Source organism: Rattus norvegicus, chromosome 3, assembly GCF_021556685.1.
Source record: "Rattus norvegicus strain SHRSP/BbbUtx chromosome 3, alternate assembly SHRSP_T2T, whole genome shotgun sequence".
Taxonomy (NCBI): domain Eukaryota; kingdom Metazoa; phylum Chordata; class Mammalia; order Rodentia; family Muridae; genus Rattus; species Rattus norvegicus.
In genome coordinates, this window is record NC_141536.1 from 37375338 (window position 1) to 37396663 (window position 21326).

At 36.5% G+C, this 21326-nt stretch overlaps 1 long non-coding RNA gene across 1 annotated transcript in view; it reads left to right on the forward strand.

The window, feature by feature from the left end:
* LOC147995468 (uncharacterized) overlaps nt 1-21326 on the forward strand; it is a 141126-nt gene that overhangs the window by 116675 nt on the left and 3125 nt on the right. Inside the window, exon 4 of the long non-coding RNA XR_015684940.1 lies at nt 18780-18838. This is a non-coding gene — a long non-coding RNA (uncharacterized LOC147995468). The remainder of the gene's footprint in view (nt 1-18779; nt 18839-21326) is intronic.

A 21326-nucleotide genomic window follows, 5' to 3' on the forward strand; every position in this document is an offset into this window, starting at 1 on the left:
TGGCATACTAGTAATTCTTATTTAAGCAACAGGAACTATTCTTAACAGTTATAGGGTTAGTTTAGTTTTTTGTTTGTTTTACTAAGATAGGCTTTTCCTCTGTAGTCTAAGCTGGCCCAAAACACAAACTTGTATCTGCTCTGGAGTGCTAGAATTATATACATATCCCACTCTGTGCAACTCTAGAGATAAAAAATGGTTTACAAGCTCCATAAAAAAAAACAAAACAAACAAGCAATTAAAAAACAGAAAAACCCAGACAAACAAAAAAGACTAAAACAAAACTGCAAGTAACTGTGATCCAAAACCAGAACTAGGGACGTAGGACAGTTGGTAGACCTATGTAGCATAGATGGATGTCTGGCTTCAGTACCTAGCATCTTAATAATGCAGGATGCTAGCACATGTCTATAATCCTACTACATGGGAGGTGGAGGAAGATCAGTTCAATATCGTCTTCAGCTCTATAGTTAGAGGTAAATTTAGGCTACAAGAGACCTAACTCACATCTATTAGGTCATGACCTGCATTCCATCCATTTTCCAAGAGCCCCATTGTGATGCCTAGTGTCCTAGATCCTCTTTGTCCTCTATGATGGCATATATGCTGACTAAATTGCAAGTGGCAATTCAATTGAGTGTATCTCCAGATCTTAAAATATAGAGTCATTTCCCCTCCACTGTAATCTATCTCTTCTGGCAAGCTCATTGTCTCCATTTCAGGTGGACCCTGAAATATATCTTCAGAAGATGAAGCAAATAGGGTGTTTAGAGAATCTTCACTGAGTCTGCTGCTCTTCCACAACCTTCTGCACAGGAACAATCTCACATCTGCAGCTACGTACAACACAAGGTGTGCTGGTTTGCATGTGTGGACATAGTCACAACTCCCAGAAAGCCATTAAAATCAACTCAATAAGCTAGTAATTTTGTGTGTGTGTGTGTAATTTTTTTCTTTTTTTTGACATTATTTTTTATTGGATTTTTTAACTTACATTTCAAATGTTATCCCCTTTTCCTCACCCACCACCCACCCCTTCCCACCTCCCCACCTTAACATTCCCCTACACTGGGTTGGGGGGAGGTCCAGCCTTGGTAGGACAAAGGGCTTCTCATTTCGTGTCCAACAAGGCCATCCTCTGCTACATATGCAACTGGAGCCATGGGTCCCTCCATGTGTACTCTTCGGATGGTGGTTTATTCCCTGGGAGTTTGGTTGGTAATTAAATTCAAATTTCACAAAACATCTCCACAAAAAACTCACAACCAACTGATAATGATAAACTGCCCACCTAGATAAGACAAATTGTCATATAAAAATCCATCTCTTGTGAAATATTCATAACTACCTGTGGCCCGTTAAGGCCACACGGATCTGTGTCAGCCTTTCCCTCCTCCATCTTGGTTCTTCTTTCTCTTTCTCCTCTCTCCCTCTTCTCTTCAAAACTCTATGCCCCCCTTACTTTTTCACTCTCCAATCACAGGCCTTGCCTTATTCTGTACCTGCCTTTACCTGCATAAAGACAGCAATCCACATGGTTCAATCTTGTCTGCCACATATCTCCCACATGTCCTGGCATCAAAGCCATATGTCTTCTCTCAAATGAATACTCTCTTTCTCATGCCAACCCCTTTCATGTCTCCTTAACAATGAAGGCTGTTCTTTTCATTATAGAAACAATTCTACAATCTAAATGATTGTGCTATAATAAACAGAAATACTGACTTTAAAAAATGTTTCGAGATTATAATATAATTACATTTCTCTCTTCCCTTCCTTCCCTCCTAACCACTTCATGAGCCTCTCTTCACTCTCCTTCCAATTCATGGCTTCTTTTTAGACCTGTCTGACTAGACTTTTTTTTCCCCAAAGCTAAGCCTGGTCAGACTTGCACACTCAATTAAATAAGTTTCCTTACACCTTGTAGTTCTGCTATCCTTAGACAGTTGGCAACTGCATGCCAATTGCTAACACTGCAGGTGTCATGGCAGGTATAATATTATCTGACAACAGATCTCTATTGAGTTTTTGGCAATTTTTTTTTGTTAGTGTAGATTCTCCAAATCACCTATTTACCTCATCTCATAATTCATTTTAAGATTCATCCAAAATGGAGACAAGGTGTTTAGTTTGAGCTCACCAGGAGAGACAGACTACAGTGGAAAATGACCCAGAGCCTCAGGATTTATGAGCATGCCACTTGCAGTTCACTCAGCACATATGGCATCACTGAGGAGAAGGCGGATCTAGGACAGAGGACATCACAATGGAGCCCTTGACAACTGAAAGGAGAACAGGCTATGACCTAAAGTTATATAGATACTTGCCAGGTCACCAGTGACCAGAAGGCAAGGAAAAATGTTCTCTTAAGGCCAGATATGCTGCTCAAGGGCACTTGGTATAAATAAGATACCTTTGTTTTTTTTTGTGTGTGTTCAAAAGAAACATATGATAAAACAGTGTTCTAGCAAACACTCTGAACAGAATAGAGAGAATGTAAAGTGGTCTGTATGTGTTCCTTGTATTTCTTAGATATTATTCTAGGCAGTTCTTGGTTTTAACTTGACTATTATTTGCTAGGATATTTGCAGGATAGGTAGACTATCTATGAGTTTCAGTTGACTCCTCCTAAAAATGGAAGTCTGTATTGTATACTAGGGATATACTAGGAACAAAGCAAATGAAGTGCACAGAATTTAGTACAGAGCTCCAGCTATCCAAACCATATGATACTTTCCTTTAGGAAGAGCAAAAATATGTGTGCTCTCCAGACATTGTGTGCCTTAGCTCATACAGATGTCTGGTTGTCCTGGGTAGAGTTGTGAGTTAGAGAGTTAGAGTTTTGGGGTGCCTAGGCCCAGCTTATACTAGATGTTGTAGTGACTATCAAACGGCCTTTGTCTGGGTCTCTTGAGATCAGGTTATAAAGGTCTAGAGCTGGAAGAGGGACAAAGTCAAGAGACAAGGAGATAAATTTGGACTCCTTTAAAGAGTTTGTGTGTATGTGTGTGAGTGTAAGAGAGTGGAGAGCTATGGCATATAAGAGGAAAGGCAAACCCATTTGGAGGTAGGTATCTGGTGGCTCTGATATTCCTTTGCCATAAGATTGCACAAATTCCCCTATATTCACAGAAGCACATCCTTAACACCTATGATATACACCAATACAGAGCTATGTCAATTTTGCTAAATTATAAAGGAACCACTGCTCTTCAGTGTCAGTTGATGTACAATGTTGTTTCTGCTGCCTAGAGGGATGAATCTGGTTTACATGAGACAGGATCAGATATTGGAACAACAATTTGTCCAGTGATTTCTGTCTCTGACTTGGAGCCACTTTTCTGCATTGTAAATTCAGGGAATGAATTTGACTTTAGTGGAAAAATAACATCATTGGGATATATGATTCATTTGACTGCAAAATTAAGTCATAATCTATGTGGCTCAAAACAATACAAGTTCATTGTTTCACAATTCTAGAAGCTATTAATGTAGATAGGAGGCTTACTTGCCTCTTCCTCATTTATGGTGTTATGGGCCAGGTGTTCTTGATACTAATTGCTTGAGATTGCACCAGTCTAGCCCCAGACTTTGTCATCCTGGCCATGTCTTCATGCTATCTTCCTTCTGTGTGTCTTTTATTTTATTGGTCTATTTCTGATGCTACTTATTAGACTGTATTCTGAGGTATCATGAGCACTTTTTTGGGGGGGATAGGATGATGTAGCTCAAGGCAAAATAGTCCAGCTTTCCGAATTAGTGTCTTCATGTGCAAAAATACATTTGTTCTATTGCAACATTTTCCAAAATTTTTCACGATTATAGAATGAGCATGTAAGTTCCAGTCTTCCCTAAACATCATCAACTCAAAGTTCCAAACTTAATTATCTAAATCATTCCAATCAGTTATGAATACATACAGAGTCATATTTATGCTGAGGGGAAAATTCCTCTCCATTGATAAACCTCTGAAACTAGACAAACTCTCTGCTTGTAAGACACATAATTGGATCCAACAAATGAAAGCTATTTATACTGGGCATGGTGGTTCTTGCATAGTATAATTTAGGCATTTTGGAGGCAGAGAGACAGAAGTAGGAGGATTGTGAATTCCATCCGGCTACATAGTGAAACCCTGTCACAAGACAAAGCAAGATACTACCATCTCATAAAAAGACAGCTGGAAGGAATGAGAGGCAATGTATCACCAGCAAGTTGTAAACCTAGCATAAAAGATTCATTACATTTTATGCTTTGGAATCCTTATGGACCTGAAGTTCAGATCTTGTTCTTGGACAGAGTCTTTGCCCATTTGATCCTAAGTTCTATCACCATCTACTGTTTTCAAACACAGAAACCGAGAGCCCTATGCTGTGTCTGTCTTTCAAGGCCTTGTTTATGGAGAAGCCCTGATAGTTTTGAACCACATTTGGGAGTCAGTCACTCTTCTCTTTTCTTATTTGTAATACCAGCTAGTCAGCATTGCTGCTGTAGTTCCCAGGAACCTGACAGCCATCTTCTGTCTTGAAAAATTTCTGTCTCTTGCACTCCCAGCCGGCAGTATTGCTGCCGAGATGATTGGATTGCACTAACAACTCATGCCTTATATCATTAATGGAGGCTTTGCCCGGTAATGCAATTATTTTTATTCCAAGGCATGCTTTGTTAATCTTCTATATGTATGTTAAGAATCTTCTAATACACAATTACTAGATTCTTTTCCTTAATACTCCATTCTTCAATATGTTACTTTCTTTTTGTATTTTAGTATTAGTGAAAAAATAAAGAAGAAATAATACTTTGCCTTCGGTATTTTGTATGGATGTTTCTTCAAATAAATATCCACTTTGGACACAAGCTATACTTCATGTTCAATTTAGCCAGGTTCTCTGACACTTAATAGCCGTACAACCTTCTTCCAGACCCCAGTATCACATCTGTCACTTATGCCTGAGGCTTTGCCCAAGGTATCTTCATTGTTTTTTAAACTTAGGTTTTTAACATTTTCTTTCATTTCATTTTCTTAGTTTGAGTTTTTTTTTATATTTTTGGGAATTTCACAAATGAGCACTGTATTTATACCATTTTCTCTCACTTACCCTCTCTTTTCCAACTCCTTTCCTCAAATTGATGGCCCCTTATTTATTATTGTTGTGCATACACACGCACACGCACATGCACTCACACACAATGAACAGAATCCATTTAGTATTACTGGCAAGTGTATGTGTTAGTGGCTAATGATGCAGGATTGGATAACTTCCAGCAGCCATTGATTTGTGAGATTTTTCACATTTGGTTTGCCATGTCAACTAGTATTATCAATTTTTATTAGTTTGTTGAGAACTTCATGGTATGTTTTAATAGTATTAAATTTAATAGTATTTAATATTATATATTTAATAATCTAGTAGTATTAGAATATACTTCTCTTGAATCTGTTCTCCTTTCCATACCCATCCAACTGTGCATCTCTATTTTTAATTTTAACTTTAATTTTTTGAGACATGGTCTCTCTAAGTCGTTTTTGTTGTCCTATGTAGACTAGGCAGGCTTTAAATTCACAGAAATAACCCCTGCCTCTACCTCCTATGTGGTGGAATTAAAAGGATATGCCACCACTACTGGTTTTTGTCCACTTTAGGTGGGGGTAACAAATAGTTTCTGATGTTCATCTAAGCTTGGAGCATGACCAACATACCAGGGGCTTCACCAACAAGCAAACAAATTAACAAAGTCTTTTTCTTCTAGCAGTTATCAATCGCTAATAGTTCCTTAACTGTGGGTGAGACTTCTTGCCAACCCCTACTCCCACTCCATGCTGGGATTTTGTTTGTCTTGAACTTGTACCGATCATGTTCAAGCTGTCACAGCCACTGTAAGTTCATAGGTTCAGCAGCTTGGTTGTGTCTGTGCAGTGCTTTGGAGAATAATGGCCCCTGTAGGCTCATATATTTGAACGTTGGTTGCCAGTTGGTGGACTGATTAGGAAGGATGAGGAGACATGGCTTTCTGGAAAGAGGTATGCACCACTGTGGGTGGGCTTTGGGGCTTCAAAGAGTCCTCACTAGGCCCAGTCTTTCTGTTTCTTGCCAAATATAAGACCTCAGCTACTGTTTCAGCACCATACAAGCCTGGCTGCTGCCATACTTCCTGTCATGATGATCATTGAATAACCATCTGAAACTTTACCAAACTCCCAATTAAATTCTTTCTTTTATAAGATTCCTTAACCATGGTATCTCTTCACAACAATAGAAAATATCTAAGATGATCTGGAAAACAGTTCATCCAGTATATTTGGATCTTCAATTTTTCTGCTCCTTTCATAATGATCTCTGAGCTTTCCAAGGAAGGGTTATGATACAGATGTCCTCTTAGGGCTGAGTGCTCCATAGTCTTATTCTTAGCACCTAACCACTTGTGGTTCTGTGTTAATCACATTAGCTGCGAAAAAGAAAACTGTTTTGATGAAGGCTAACAGATATACTGATCTACAAATATGATGATAAGTCATTAGGAGTTGGTTTATTACTACGTCCATTTAGCCGAATGACAGTAGTAGGCTTTTCCTCAGGGCCTATGTCCTATTTAACCTATTAACAAATGTGTACGTCCCTGTATTGGTTCCATGTATGGGATTCATTTTGTGGAGTGGGTCAATCAGTAGTTGGCCACTTCTATTAGCATTCATCCCACTATGGTATCATTGGACATATCTTGCTAAGCAAGTAATTGTTGTAACTTCTATGGTTTGCATCTGGGAAAGATTGGTGACTACTTTTCTCTTTTGGTAGTATATACAGTACTATATAGTACTGTGACAAACTACCTAGGCAGGATGAAACTTCAATGGCAGTACCATGTTCTCAAAGTAGGTAGCCTCTTTAGGAAGATGGTCTTTCTGTAAGTTATAGATGGTAACCAAAGACAATGGTAATATTTTGTAACGTTTGGTGCTCCGTGGTACCTCACTTAATAGCTGCTTCAAAAGAGAAAACTCACTCCTGTTATTGGGCTTTCTGTTACATTGTGGGGTCTAGTAAGAGATAAAAATGATGTAAATATGGTACTCATATCTAAAATCCTCAAAAAAAAAAAAACCTAAAACATGTCAACTTGAAATTATGCCTGAATGAAAAATAAAAAGAAGAAAAACTAAGTTTAATAATTGTTAATGGTATGTCTAGCAAGACATCAGATATAAGTCAAGAATCTGCCACTGAGACCTGAATAAAGTAAGTAATGTTATCTGTTACCCTCTTTGAGTTCAGTGCAGTATTTGTTCCTGACTTCCTTAAATTTCTTGATAAAGTTTATGACTGCTCTTTTAAATTATGTGCCCCAGGGTTCCTCTAGGTAGTTCTCATTAGAATGTATTTCTATGGGACTAGTGAGTTTGATGCTATTTTGCTCTTTGACCATTAATAATATCTTATTTTTGTAATTTGGCCTGGGCATTTGATTTTCTCTTGTAGTTGTAAACCTGACATAATAATCTGACTTTCATTCGATCATGCCAGTATAGAATAGGTATGACCTGAGATAGGCCAGATAAGGCTAGTAAATGAGCAATCTAATTGGACCAGGGCAAGATGGCTCCAAAACCATGGTTCTATAGTTGGTCTAGGCAAAGGGCTCAGGAATAAGATGAGTTCCAGTGACAGGTCTGATAATCGTCTTCAGGGTTGCAAATGGAGGAGTGTTGGGAAAGAGGAGAAAGGAAGAATGCTACATACCCAGAAAAGGTTACATATACACAAGGGTTTGTAGAATGCAAGTCTGGAGTTACACTTGGAAATTTGCAGATTAAAGATGGTTTGAGAAAAAGAGAGACAAGTAATTTACTCAAGAAAGGTGGCTACCACACACTCCGGGGCTTTTATTATAAAGGGATGTTGTATTTCGTCAAAAGTCCTTTCTGCATCTAATGAGATGACAATGTGATTTTAAAGTATTTAGATGGCAAATTAGACTTTTTGTGTTATATATGCTGAATTATCCCTGCATATCTGGTATAGATTCTATTTGATCATGGTCGATGATCAATTTTTGATGTGTTTGGTTCAATTTGCAAATGTTTTATTTGGAATGTGTGAGTCTGTGCCATAAGGGATATTAGTCTTGATTTTTGTTGCTGTTTTGAGTCTTAGTGTAGTATTAGAATCAAGATAACAGTGGCATCTTAAAAAATGGGAAATGTTGCTTAGTTTCTGTTTCATAGACTAATTTGGGCAGTATTGGCAATCGTACCTTGACATCTATCCTTAGGCTTTTTCCTTTTGGGTGGGGTAATTGGAAGAGGGCATCCGATCTCATTACAGATGGTTGTGAGCCACCATGTGGTTGCTGGGAACTGAACCCAGGACCTCTGGAAGAGCAGTCAGTGCTCTTAACTGCTGAGCCATCTCTCCAACCCTGGTAATTGGGATAATATTACTTACTGCTTCTCTTTTACTAGAGGTGATGGGCTTATTTAAATTGCATATATTATCTGGCTTTAACTTTTTTAGACCATATATATCAAGAGATTCATTTCTTTTTATGTGTTCCAGTTTGAAAGAATACAGAGTTTTAAAAAGATGTTCTTATGATTCTCTGAATTTCTTTGGTGTCTGTCATTATCCTTTTCATCATTAATTTTTTTAATTTAGACGTTCTTGTTTTCCATCTTTTGAGTATTTGGCTAATAGTTTGACAATTTTGTAGAGCCAATTCTTTGTATTTTGATTCTTTGTATTTTTGTTTGTTTGCTTGTTTCTATTTCGTTTTTATTTGTATTTTTTGTCTGTTTCTATTGTGTTGTCTTCAACCCTGTTATATTATTTTCCCATCTACTCTCTTGTACATTATTTATTTTTGATTTTCTAGAGCTTTCAAGTGTGTAATTTTGTTATTGAAATGAGATCTCTGCAGATTTTTAATGTATATATTTAATGTCATGAATTTACCTCTTTTATCACTTAGATATCACTTCACTGTGTACCACAGGTTTGGTTATATTGTGTTTTCATTTTCATTGAATTCAAAAGTGTTTAATTTGCTTCTTGATTTCTTTCTTGATCTAATTTTCATTCAGTAGTGAGTTGTTCAGCTTGTACAATTCCTGTCATTTCTATTGTTGATATTGAGCATTAATTCTTAGCGATCAGATAGGTGGCAAGGTGTTATTTAACTTTTCTTATATTTACTGATGTTTGGTTTGTCATTTTGGAGAGTTTCAATGAAGTATTCTAGAAATATCTAAGTTCATTTGATTTATGGTATAACTTAACTTCAGCACTACTCTTTTAGGATTTTTTTCTCTTGAATTTTGCTATTGGTGGTAGTTGGGTATTAAAATCAACTACTATCACTCTATGAGGATCAATGTGTGATTTTAGCTGTAGTAGTATTTTCTGGGGGAAGAGCTTTGTGTTTCATTCATAAATGTTTAGAATTGGAATATATTCTTGGTGAATTTTTCCTTTGACGACTCTGTAGTATCCTGCCCCATCTCTTTATTTGGTTGTGGTTTGAAGTTTGTTTTGTACGATATTAAAATGCTTACGCATCCTTGATTCTTAGTTACATTTGCTTAGGTTCCATTTTCCCATGCTTTTACTCTAAGGTGATGTCCTTGTCGTTGGAGAGATCCTTGTCTAAGGAGAGATCCTTGTCGTTGACATGTTTATTGGATGCAGCAGAAACCATTTTATAATCCAATCTGTTAATTTAGCCATATTAATTGAGACATTAATATCAAGAATTATTAATGAGCAGTTTTTTTTTATTTCTGCTATTTTGTTGTATAGTTTTTCCTCATTTCATTAACTGTTTTGAGATTATCTATTCCTTGTGAATAGACTCTTTAAACTGAAGTTTATCTTCTAATGCCTTCAGTAGAGTTAAACTGGTAAATGACTATAGCTTAAATTTGTTTTTATCATAAATTTGTTTTCTAGTCCTGTTGATTGTGATGAATAGTTTTGCTGTATATAGTATTTTAGACTGAGAACTGTGGTCTCTTAGTGATTGCAGAACATCCAACAGCTCTTCTGGCTTCCAGTGTCTCCATTGAAAGTCAAGTGTATTGCTATTGGGATTGCCTTTGTAAAATGGTCATTCTTTTCTTTCAGCTGTTAGTATCATTTTGTTGTTATGCATAATATTTTAACTATTGTGTGTTAAAGAATGTTTCTTCTATAGTCCTACAAAGTCAAGTGTTACTCTATTGGGCCTGTTTTTGTCTATGACACAGTAACTTTTTTCTTTCAGCTTTTAGCATCTTTGTTGTTGTTCTGTAAAGTGATTTGACTCCTGTGTGCCATGAGGAGTTTTTCTATGGTCCCACTGGTCTGTTGTTCAGTATGTCTCTCATGATTTGATAGATGTGTCATTCTTAAGATTGGGGGACTTTCTTCAGTGATTTTTGTTAAAAATACTTCTGCCCCTTATATGTGAGCTATCAATTTCTTCTACCTTGTCTTCACACCTGAAATTGTCTCATCCATGTCTTTGAATATGTTTAGTGAGGCTTCCCTCTGAGGGAAGCTTATTTACATAATAACTTCCAGGCCCATTGTATTACATAGTTAGACTTTGATTCAGACAAAGAAACAACTTATGTATGTACATATCGAATAAAGATACATGTGCGCATATTGAATGGGAAACATATTAGTATGAAGATTTGAATCTTTGAACTGTGATAGAGCAGCAGTTTTCAACCTGTGGGTCACCACTCTTTTCGAGGTTGCTTAACAGATATCCTGGATATCACATGTTACCATTATAATTCATACCAGTGGCAAAATCACAGTTATGAAGCAGCAACATAATAATTTTATGGCTGGGGGTCACTCAAGTATGAGGAACTTGGTATAAAGGGGTTGCAACATTAAGAAGGTTGAGAGTTCTTTTGGATGTTCTCTAAATTAATCAATTAACCTCTTTATTAAAAATATATACCAGTTATAGCATCATGACAACTTTCCATTTTCTATCATTAAGTTTCCAAAGGAGTTTTATGCCAGGACTTTTACAGACGCTCAATTTCCAGTAAGCAAAGAGCAGGCTGACCTGTCTGATCTCTAAAATCTTACACAGGTATAAATGTCATGCATCAATCAAATACAAATAGAAAATAGCTGCTTCACTGGATAAGTATAATATCTACCTAGGAACTATTGTTGAAAATTGAATTCCTGAAAAATATAGAAAAGTAATAGGACAATTACTCTATGTTCTTGTTTAAGTTTATGGTTTTACTAGTCTTATCTTTTAGATGTTAATTTCCCCCAAAATGAGTTGAAAATGTAAATTTGAGGTGTAATTTCTTTTTTACTAAATTATGAGAAAATTCATGTTTACTTCCTACTGGAAAATTATAAATAATTTATAATATAAAATGAAGGAGCTATTGGCAGTAATATTGTGCTTTAAATACATTTAAAATATTTAAAACCAGTATTAGATCAAATTATACAAACATTTAGGCAATTTCAAGAGCAAGTCAGGTAAAAATTGTAAAATGAGCTAAAACTCAACTCTACTGAGTTGTGTGGGTGTTGTGTTCAGCAACGGGGATGTGCTGTCAGTGTTTGGAGAGTAATGGACAGTCTTGTCAACAGCCTGGATTGTCTGAGGACACCTTTGGCCATCAACTCAATTAGGTGTAACCTATCCTTGGTTAGGACTCTTTCTTTCCTGTTGTTTGGTGATTTCACTCAGCTCTTCTCCATATATATATATATATATATATATATATATATATATATATATAATGTATATATATGAAGGTTCTACTGTACTTCATTTCCATACTACCTCAAATGGTCTTTAATTTTTACTGTCTCTCCCATATATCTTCCTTAGTCCCTCTATCCCTTCTCCTAACTAGATCCTCCCATTCCAATATCCCCACCCACTCATAACGATCTATTTCACTTTTCTTTCCTAACAAGATCTATTGGTATGCCCTAGTCCCTTAATTTATGCCTAACATTGTGGTTCAACATATTGTGGCTTAGATATCATTTTAACAAAATTATATTATTAACAGATAATATCCACATATAAGGAAATATATATCATATTTGTTATTCTGGAACTGAGATGTGGAGTGGAAACTTCTGGGTTATTTGTAAAGAGAGTTGTGTGGATAGAGTTTTGCTGGGGCAAACATGGGGAGAAGTGTTTCACTGAAGCAGACACAGGTGGAAAGATGTTTTTCTAAAGCAAGCACTGAAAGGACTCATGATGAAGGATTCTTCACTGATTACATGCATGTATTGGTCCACCTTCCATTGTGTAGTTGAATTCTATTTGTCAGGACACCAAAGAGAGAAAAGCACCAAAAAGTTTCTGGTGGTATGGTTGCTATTTCTGTTGACTCTGATGACGAGCTGATTGGTAAAGTGATATCAGCTAAGACACATGCACACAATTAGGCAAGACACCTTGTGAGGCAAGACCTATGGAGGACACATGATGTTTGGAGGGAGTATGAATAGGACTCAAGGGACTGCGAGAGGGGCTTGCTTGTAGAGCTAGCTGTGTAATGTTTGTTGGTCTCGAGTCTTCACTGGTCTTTGCTTTGCTGAGAGAGGCACAGCCAAGAACTTCTGGCATCCCTGTGACCCTGGTCCCTCCTGCTCACTGGTGCTGATTCAGCTGAGATCTGGTGCTAAGTCATGCCATTGCCGCTTCTATGCTGACTCTACCTGAAGTGGACTGCTGGTATATTTGTGAAATATTTACGAGTGGATTGAGCTGCCGCTGTTGAAGTGTGAACTGAACTGGTGATTTCCTGACAACACAGATGGGATTTACTCCAAAGAACAATTTCTAAACAGGTTCACTTCCCCTGTATCTTTTCTTTTTCTCTACCTCTGTTCTATGGTGGTTTAGAAGGGAGGGTAACACATTTAAGAACCATGATTAAAAGTATGGTTTTTTTTGTTGTTGTTGTTTTGTTTTGTTTTTAAATTAAAGATATAGGGAAACCTCACTCAGGATGACGTTTTTGTTGTTGTTCCATCGATGGATGGAGTATAAATGTACCTGGAAATTTCATGATTTCATTATTTTAACAGTTGAATAATACTCTAGTGTGTAAATGAACCACATTTTCTTTGTCCATTTTTTTTGAGGAATGTCTAGGTTTTTCTTCCCAGTTTCTGGCTATTCTGAATAGAAGAGCAATAAACATAATTGGGCAAATGTCTCCATGAGCTGTAGGATGAATCATCTTTTGGTATATACCCAAGAGTTGTATAGACGGAGCTTGGCATGGATTGATTCCCATCTTCCTGAGAAATTGTCACTGATTTCCATAGAGCCTGTACTATGATTGTACTATGGCAAAAAATTTGCACTCTCACCAGCAATGGATAGGTTTTCTCCTTACTGGGTATCCTTACCAGCATGAGCTGTCACTTGTGTTTTTGTTCTTGGCTATTCTGACAGATGTAAAATAGAATCTCAAAGTAGGTTTGATTTGTATTTCCTTGATGGCAAAGGATATTCAACATTTCCTTATGTGTTTCTCAGCCATTTGACTATTTTCTTTTTTGAGAATTCTGTTTGATTTTTTATTGTATTTTTAAAATTGAATTATTTGTTTTCTTGATATCTATTTCTTTTAGTTTTTTTATATAGTTTAGATTTTAGTCCTCATTTGTATGTGTAGATGGCAAAACTCTTCCTATTCTGTTGGTTGTTTGTTCAAATGACAGTATTGTTTACAAAAGCTTCTTTCTGAGGTCCCATTTGTTAGTTGTTGATTATAGTGCCAGTTCTAACAGTGTTCTGTTTTGAAACTTGTAATCTGTGCCAATAAGTTCAAGGCTATTTCACACTTTCTTTCCTATCAGGTTCAGTGTATCTGGTTTTATGTTGAGGTCTAAGTTCCATTTGGAGTTATGTTTTGTGCAGGGTGATTAATATGGATCTGTTTTGGATTCTTCTCTAAATGTAGCCATTCAGTTTGACCACTACTGTTTTTTGTAAGTGCTTTTTTTTTCAGTGTATTGACACAAAAATACTCAATTAAATCCTCACAAACTGAATCCAAGAACACATCAAAATGATCATCCATCATGATCAAGTAGCCTTCACCTCAGGGATGCAAGAAAGGTTCAATATATGGAAGTCTATCAATGTAATCTACTCTGTATATAAACAAACTCAAGGGATAAAAAAATCACATGATCATCTCATTAGATGCTGAGAAAGCATTTGACAAAATTTAACACCCTTTCATAATAAAAGTCTTGGAAAGATCAGGAATTCAAGGTCCATACCTAATCATAGTAAAAGCAATATACAGAAAACCAGTATCCAACATCACACTAAATGGAAAGAAGCTTGAAGCAGTCCTACTAAAATCAGGGACTAGACGATGCTGCCTACTTTCTCCCTATCTATTCAGTATAGTACTTGAAGTCCTAGCCAAAGCAATTTGACACCAAAAAGAGGTCAAAGTGATACAAATTGGAAAGGAAAAATTCAAAATATCACTATTGGCAGTATAGTGATAGTATACTTAAGTGACTCCAAAAATTCTACCACAGAACTCCTACAGCTGATAAACAACTTTAGCAAAGTCACTAGATGTCAAATTAACTCAAATGAGTAGTCTTCCTTTACTCAAATGATAGATACACTGAGGAAAAAAATAGGGAAATGAGACCCTTTGCAAAAGCCACAAATAATATAAAATACCTAGGAGACTTTCTTCTGTAGGCAACCAGGATGAGGCTCTCTTTTACAGTCCAAGGAGTTTGAACACTAGGAGACCTGAAAGCCAGCCTACACAGTGACACACTTCGTCTAGTGAGGCCACGCCTATTCCAACAGGTCTACCCCTACTAATAGTGCCACTTCTCATGTGCCAAACATTCAAACCACCACATTATGTTAGCACTCTAGTGGAGGCATTATTGTCTTGGATGTTACTGATTGTGATTATATACTAGTGTCTAGGTATTTGGGTTTGGGAAAATTGTAATACTTGGTGCTGATATCTCATCTTATTATTGTTGGATAGGTGTTTTGCACCTTTGGTTTCTATGGCCTTCTTTGGTTCTTAGGGAATGTGGTTGATATGTATTGCCTTGTAGTGAATTCTTTTCAATTTACCTGGGTCTTGTAACTCAGGTTTCTAGGAAAAATGTGGTTCTAGGTATAGGAAGCTGGCATTTAGGCATTGGGATAGGGTGGGGATACTGAGAAAAAGTAGGATGGGAAGCAGAATGTTCCACTAGGCTCTGGGTAGCCCCCTGAAAATGGGGTTATAGAGTGACAATAGGCCATAGCAAGTTGTCTACTACAGAACTGTGGATGAGACTGGGGATTGTATTTGAAAAAGAAGGAGAGTGAAAATCTGCAGTTTGCGTACCAGCTTTGCTGGTGTAGGCTTAGATTTTTCAGAACCTACTTTAATAAGGGTTCTCAAATGCTTCAAACCCCCTTCTAACCCACATCCAAAGGTAGGGGGGAAGATTGTAAATAGAACAAGGGGATGTCTATCTGTTTAGAAGTATTCTTTGGGGGTAATTCCAACCTTCATTATCAGGATACCAGCAGTGCAATTCAGTAGTGTCAGGATGCTAACACTCCAGTTCAAATGTATCACTAAACACAAATCAGGAACAGTGACAGAATCCAGCAGAAGCCTGTGCTGAATTGGCACAAGTCAGCAGGAACTACCAAGACCAGCTGGAATACCAGGAGTTCTCTTCTGTGCCTTTCTCAACAATGTGAAGAGTTGCTCTTACAGCTAGCTCTGTAAGCACATCTTCACTGTCCACTGAAGTGTAAGTCCAACTTATACTCTTTCTCAACATCATGTGTTCTCTCATGAATCTTGCCTCAGCAAAACATCATGTGAATCTGCTTCAGCAAAACAACATATGAGACTTTTATACTTCAGGTGGACTGGCCTCTCAGTTCCTGGGAATATATGCTAGAGTTGGAGACTTGTATAAAGTGATGACTAGGAGAAAAGATGGCTAGGACAGAGTATTTAAATGATGTGCTGGAGATGGAAGCAGTTTACCTACCTGCTTTCCTTGCCGGAGCCACCTTTTACTTTTTAATTGTTTCTCAGACTTTATCCTATGAGGTCTATGGGCATTCTTTTCTTTTAAGCTAAAGGATACTGAAGCAAAGTTATGGTAGTTTAAGATTTTACCTTTCTCAGCAAACACAGGATAATGCCCAGCACTAAGGATGGTATTAGTGTAACTAGAGTCCTTCAAATAGTACCAACGTTGATCTAGACAAACTTGGCCACTGTCCATGAGAACATTAATCAGAATTTTTCATGTTTCTTTTTAATTCCCATGATGAAATAGAGCCTACAGTGTCTTCCATATAGGACATTCTAGCCTTGTTTTCAACTTGATCTTTACTTCTCCTCTTCAAGAAACCAGGAAGAACATTTTCCCAGTTCACTGAGCATCTGATTTGTATTATATCTATAATATTTTGATATTGATCTTCTGAGTCAGTATCCTAAGATGTCTTGAGCTGGCAGGCAGATTGAATTTGTTTTTTAGTTGTTATTTTTCATAAGAATGCCTAATAATACACAACCAAAATAGTGTTTATATTTTGATTGTGAGTGATTGTTTCATGGACAGAAAAAGAAAGAAAGAAAGAAAGAAAAAAAGAAAGAAAGAAAGAAAGAAAGAAAGAAAGAAAGAAAGAAAGAAGGAAATAATGGTTCTGGGCTACCAAAGGAAGCCACTTAGCATTTAACCTGAGATATATATATATGTGTGGGTCAACATAATAGCTCTTGTCTATGCCAATTCTGAGCATTGCGTGGCTCTGATTGACATTACAGAAGTATTGACTCCATCCTGTTAACCTCTAGTTACTGTGATGTTATTGGATTTTCTGGTCTGGTCTTAAGCCATGATGGATATGGGGACTTTCTTCCAGCAAATAGAGAATGCCTTTCTATTTTTGCTCCCAGCCCTCTTGCCTATCATTCCTAATGGTGGTTATGCATGAAAGACATGGATGGTAGTGCCTGAACGATTTGAGAAGTCATTAATACTGGGTGCAATTATATTCTCAGGATGGTGTGAATGTAATCTAAAGCATCCAAAAGAAGAGACATTGGGATGACATAAAGTAGGGGAGAGTAAGCCATCAGCTAGAGATAATATACATTCTCATTTTCTTGCATCCTCACAGTACAATTTTATTTATGAATACTGTCCTGGAAACACAGTAACAACTTTTGAGTTATTGGGATCAGATCATTTGGGGGCTCATTATGAATGATGCATAAGGAGTAATAAATTGGTTTTTAAATAAATAGTGGTAGGAAGCTACAAATGCAATGAGGTCTATGCTGTGTAAATATAATCAAGTTCCAAGGAGCACAATATCTGAGTAAATACAGCCACCATTTTGTCCTGCCGAATTATATGAAATTAGATAGGAGAAAAACATATAGCATGTAACATTAAGGAAACATAACATTAATAGTTAATGATGAACACAGTTGTTCCTATACCAGTCTAATCCAATGGACACTCTAAAACAGAACCACTCTTCTCATGTACAGATTTGACAAGGAGCAAACATATAAATAATTCACCCATGTTATTAAACATTCATTGATAATCGTGCCATAAATGGACTAATAATGAACAGGCAATTATTTTTAGAGAGAGGGTGTCCTACAGAGGTATTTGTCTTGACAACACACACTGTAAATGTAACATTGAGTTAAAGAGAACTTTTAAAATTATGTATAATTCTTGAGCTGCTCATATTCAGACTGTATTAGAATCCTGAAGAAGCAGGTTATAGCACCATGTAAGTATGTCTCAGCAGCAGGTAGATCAACTTGCCAGCAAGAGTGAGGGTCATCAGGCAAAAAGGAAAACCTTTCTTCTTCCATGTCTTTTTATGTCAGCTGCCACCAGAAGGTATAAACCATATTTAGGATGGGCCTTTCAACCTCAAATGAACCGCACTTAGGACGTGTCTCCCCACCTCAAATGGTCTAGTCTAGCAAATCCTTCCTGGGTGCAACAAACTGGTTGAATTTTAGTTGATTTTAGAAGTAGTTAAATTGACAATAAAGATTCACCATCACGAATAGAAATATCTTGGTACAGTGACCAAGTATTATTCACCTTTGTTTGAAAGGCAAAAAAGCTAGAACTTTTGACTCCTAAGAAGGGGTTGAGATTTTTCTTGTGTTCTCAAAAATTCATTTTGAAATTTCAAAGCCACGTTGCCTTTGAGAATTCATCAAATGTTGATTCTTCATTTAATGAAATTAAGTATTCCTATAAAAAAGTTTCAGAGTGGAAAATTTTCCCTTTTATGTCCTTCTAGCCTGTGCTATATGAGGAACCAGTATCCATTCCCTCTAAAAGATGTAACTTTTGACACCTTTGGAAAGTCAGAAGCTGTGCTTAGCAGACAATGGAAACTACCAATACTTTGACATGAACATCCTCATCTCTAGAACTGTGAGAAATAAATCATTGTTTTCTAGAGAGGATTTAGCTTCCCACATTTTACTGCAGCATTGGAATGGATAAAGACAAGTAGGTATTCTACCGTAAAACAAAACAAATAACTAAGAGCAAATGGAATCTAGAAGTTGACTGGAAGATCATATTTTCTGCTGTTAGTAGCACAATAGTGTTCCCTATGGCTCCAAGAGATTAGCTAAAATTTTTCATCATGTTCTTCTTCATCTTTCTCCCAGAATGAACAGTTTTGATTCCATCAATTAAAATATCTGACTTTTTGTTTATTAGGCAGAATCACATAATTCCATTGGCCTACATCTGGTTGTCACCACCTGCGGATCTCAAAGGTAAGAATAATTGTGTTCTCTGAAGACTTCTGTGGCAAGCCCTGAAATGTGGTACAGGAGTTCTTACCTCAGATCCTGTTACTTTGAGGGTCTCTTGTCATTTTCAGTTGTGTTAAATATTGATGTCACATATAATGAAGGTAGAAAATGCGCTGCTCATCTATTTTAACAATGCTCCCAAAAGGGAGAGCTGATAGAAAAAGAAAATCTAAGAGGTATATTGATCTGCACCCTAATTCCTTCCTTCCTTACAAAGGAAAGAGGCTCATTCCTTTGTAGGTGGTAATTACGGTGTGGAGTCATATTGATTATGTCTTTAAACTGATTAATGTGAACAGTTAGCAGAAAGCTTTTATGCAAAGACTTCTTTGAGATTATGCTTTTTCCAAAGCTACTTTATATAGCATGTACAAAGCATGACTAATTCTGCAATCTCTTTATGTACTGACTTTTTAAACTTGATTTACAATATGCATATAACTTATTGAAAACCACAAGAAATCAGATCTTTCTCAAAAGTGTACTGTCAACTATAAGCCACTATTCAAATGCGTCTTCAACCAATCGTGTATTTCTTACAAGCTGGGTATATGGTAGCAAAATGTGGACTCCAGGTGAGAATGCGATATCTACTATCTCCAAACAGTGAATTTCCTGTGCTAAACAGATTATGAGTCGTCCAAAGAATTAGTACCCCAAGGCTATAAATTTTAGTCTCCTTTTTTAGATTATTCAAAAGGCCAAATTTTACCAAAATTATTGCAATATTGATTATTCTTTAATGTATTCCTTTTATTTATGAAGGTTCAGACTAGTCTTTCTTCTACACGTTCTTTGTGATGTATTTGCTCTCTTCAGTCATCTTCCCTCCACCTTCTTCAGGATTATTTGTATATCCTTGTAGATTTGCCCTTGAAATGGCAGAAAATCACAAACAGTGCAGAAAATAAAATCCCAGGAAGTGGTGGATGTTAGCACAGTCTTCTTGGGGACAATATTGGTGGAAGAAACTTCTGAGTCCTAGGACTAACACACATAAAATTGATGGAATAACAGACAGAGGCCGCCATGGTCCTCTGTGGTTATGTCTTGTCTCTTGTCTTGGTCTTTTCTAATTGTATTCAGCTAGGAGCTTAGAGTGAGTATAACTTATTTAAACTCAGGTTTCAGTAGTACTATAATAAAATGGTTAAGAAAAAGTGCTTTCACTTTAATTGTAATCCAGAATGCTAAATCACTCTATCCAAGAATGGATGTGAAGAATAAGATGTTGAGTTTGAAAACTTGTCACATTTAAATTATAACTAGTTAATTAAGAAAATTGAAGATGTGTATGCAAGATATTTTTCCTTAATAATTTACCAATAGTATTCACTATTGTAGTATTCACCTTTTGATTCACAATCAATAGTTTTATTTTTATTATATGGGTCATTATTGATTTCCCTTTTCAGAATTCATTATGCTCTGTATGGTTCAATGCAACTGTAGGTATCTTCTAATGCATAGTTATGGACAGTTTTGAGTTTGATTTATGACCCAGAAAGGATATTACTCATATGCTTTTAGGAAGGATGGTCATATATTCATTCTTAGAACATTAAGGATTCATGATGTAGATTAATGCAGATGGCAATTCAAGCTGAAACAGTCCTGCTTGTTTTTATTCCATCCCCAAAGACTGAATTCATTTTGTCCTGATGAAATAGTATCCATTTGGTTGAGGCAATTTTTAGAGACAGAAACATTAGATAGAGTGCATATTTTCTTTCAATTTCTTGATGGCTACTGGTTGAGAAAGATATAACTGAAAACATCTTAATAATGACTTAAGATTGTTAGGCAATTACTGAATATTTTATGTGAGCCAGCAAGTAGGCTAAAGACTTTCTATATCTAATTTATCTTTTATTGAAACTCTTTGGGTAGACACTCCTCTCATACTAATCCTATAGACAGACACATTGAAATTCTGAACAGTGACTTTTCTTTTGGGAATTGATACTGGACAGTTGGGGTTCTAATGCTGGCTGCCTGACTCCACTGACACCACCAAAACACTGTGTTCTGCAGCTACACAGTTGGTTGAGGCTAATTCCAATGTGGTTTATTTAACTAATAGAATCATTGGAAATTGCCCCACTAAAACACCATGATCATTTTTATGTATAATTATGTGAGTATTAGAAATTAAATCATTTGAACAACACAAAATTTTCTCTACATACTCTGCTGCTGGGTATGATGCTATGGACAACTTGTTAGAACTTGAACAGATTTTGACATTGCTAAAATTCCACTTACAGAGTTACTTTTACAATTTCCTTTACTTATATTTTAACTCTTCTCATGAAACACTTACACAGCAAAGGCATAATAAGAATGCAATATGTAGACTGTGCATCCTCAAACAGAATGAAAAAGTGTGAGGCAATCAGAGACTGTCCTCGAGAGTCTGAGCGAGTTGGGTATAGAGGCTTGTATAAGA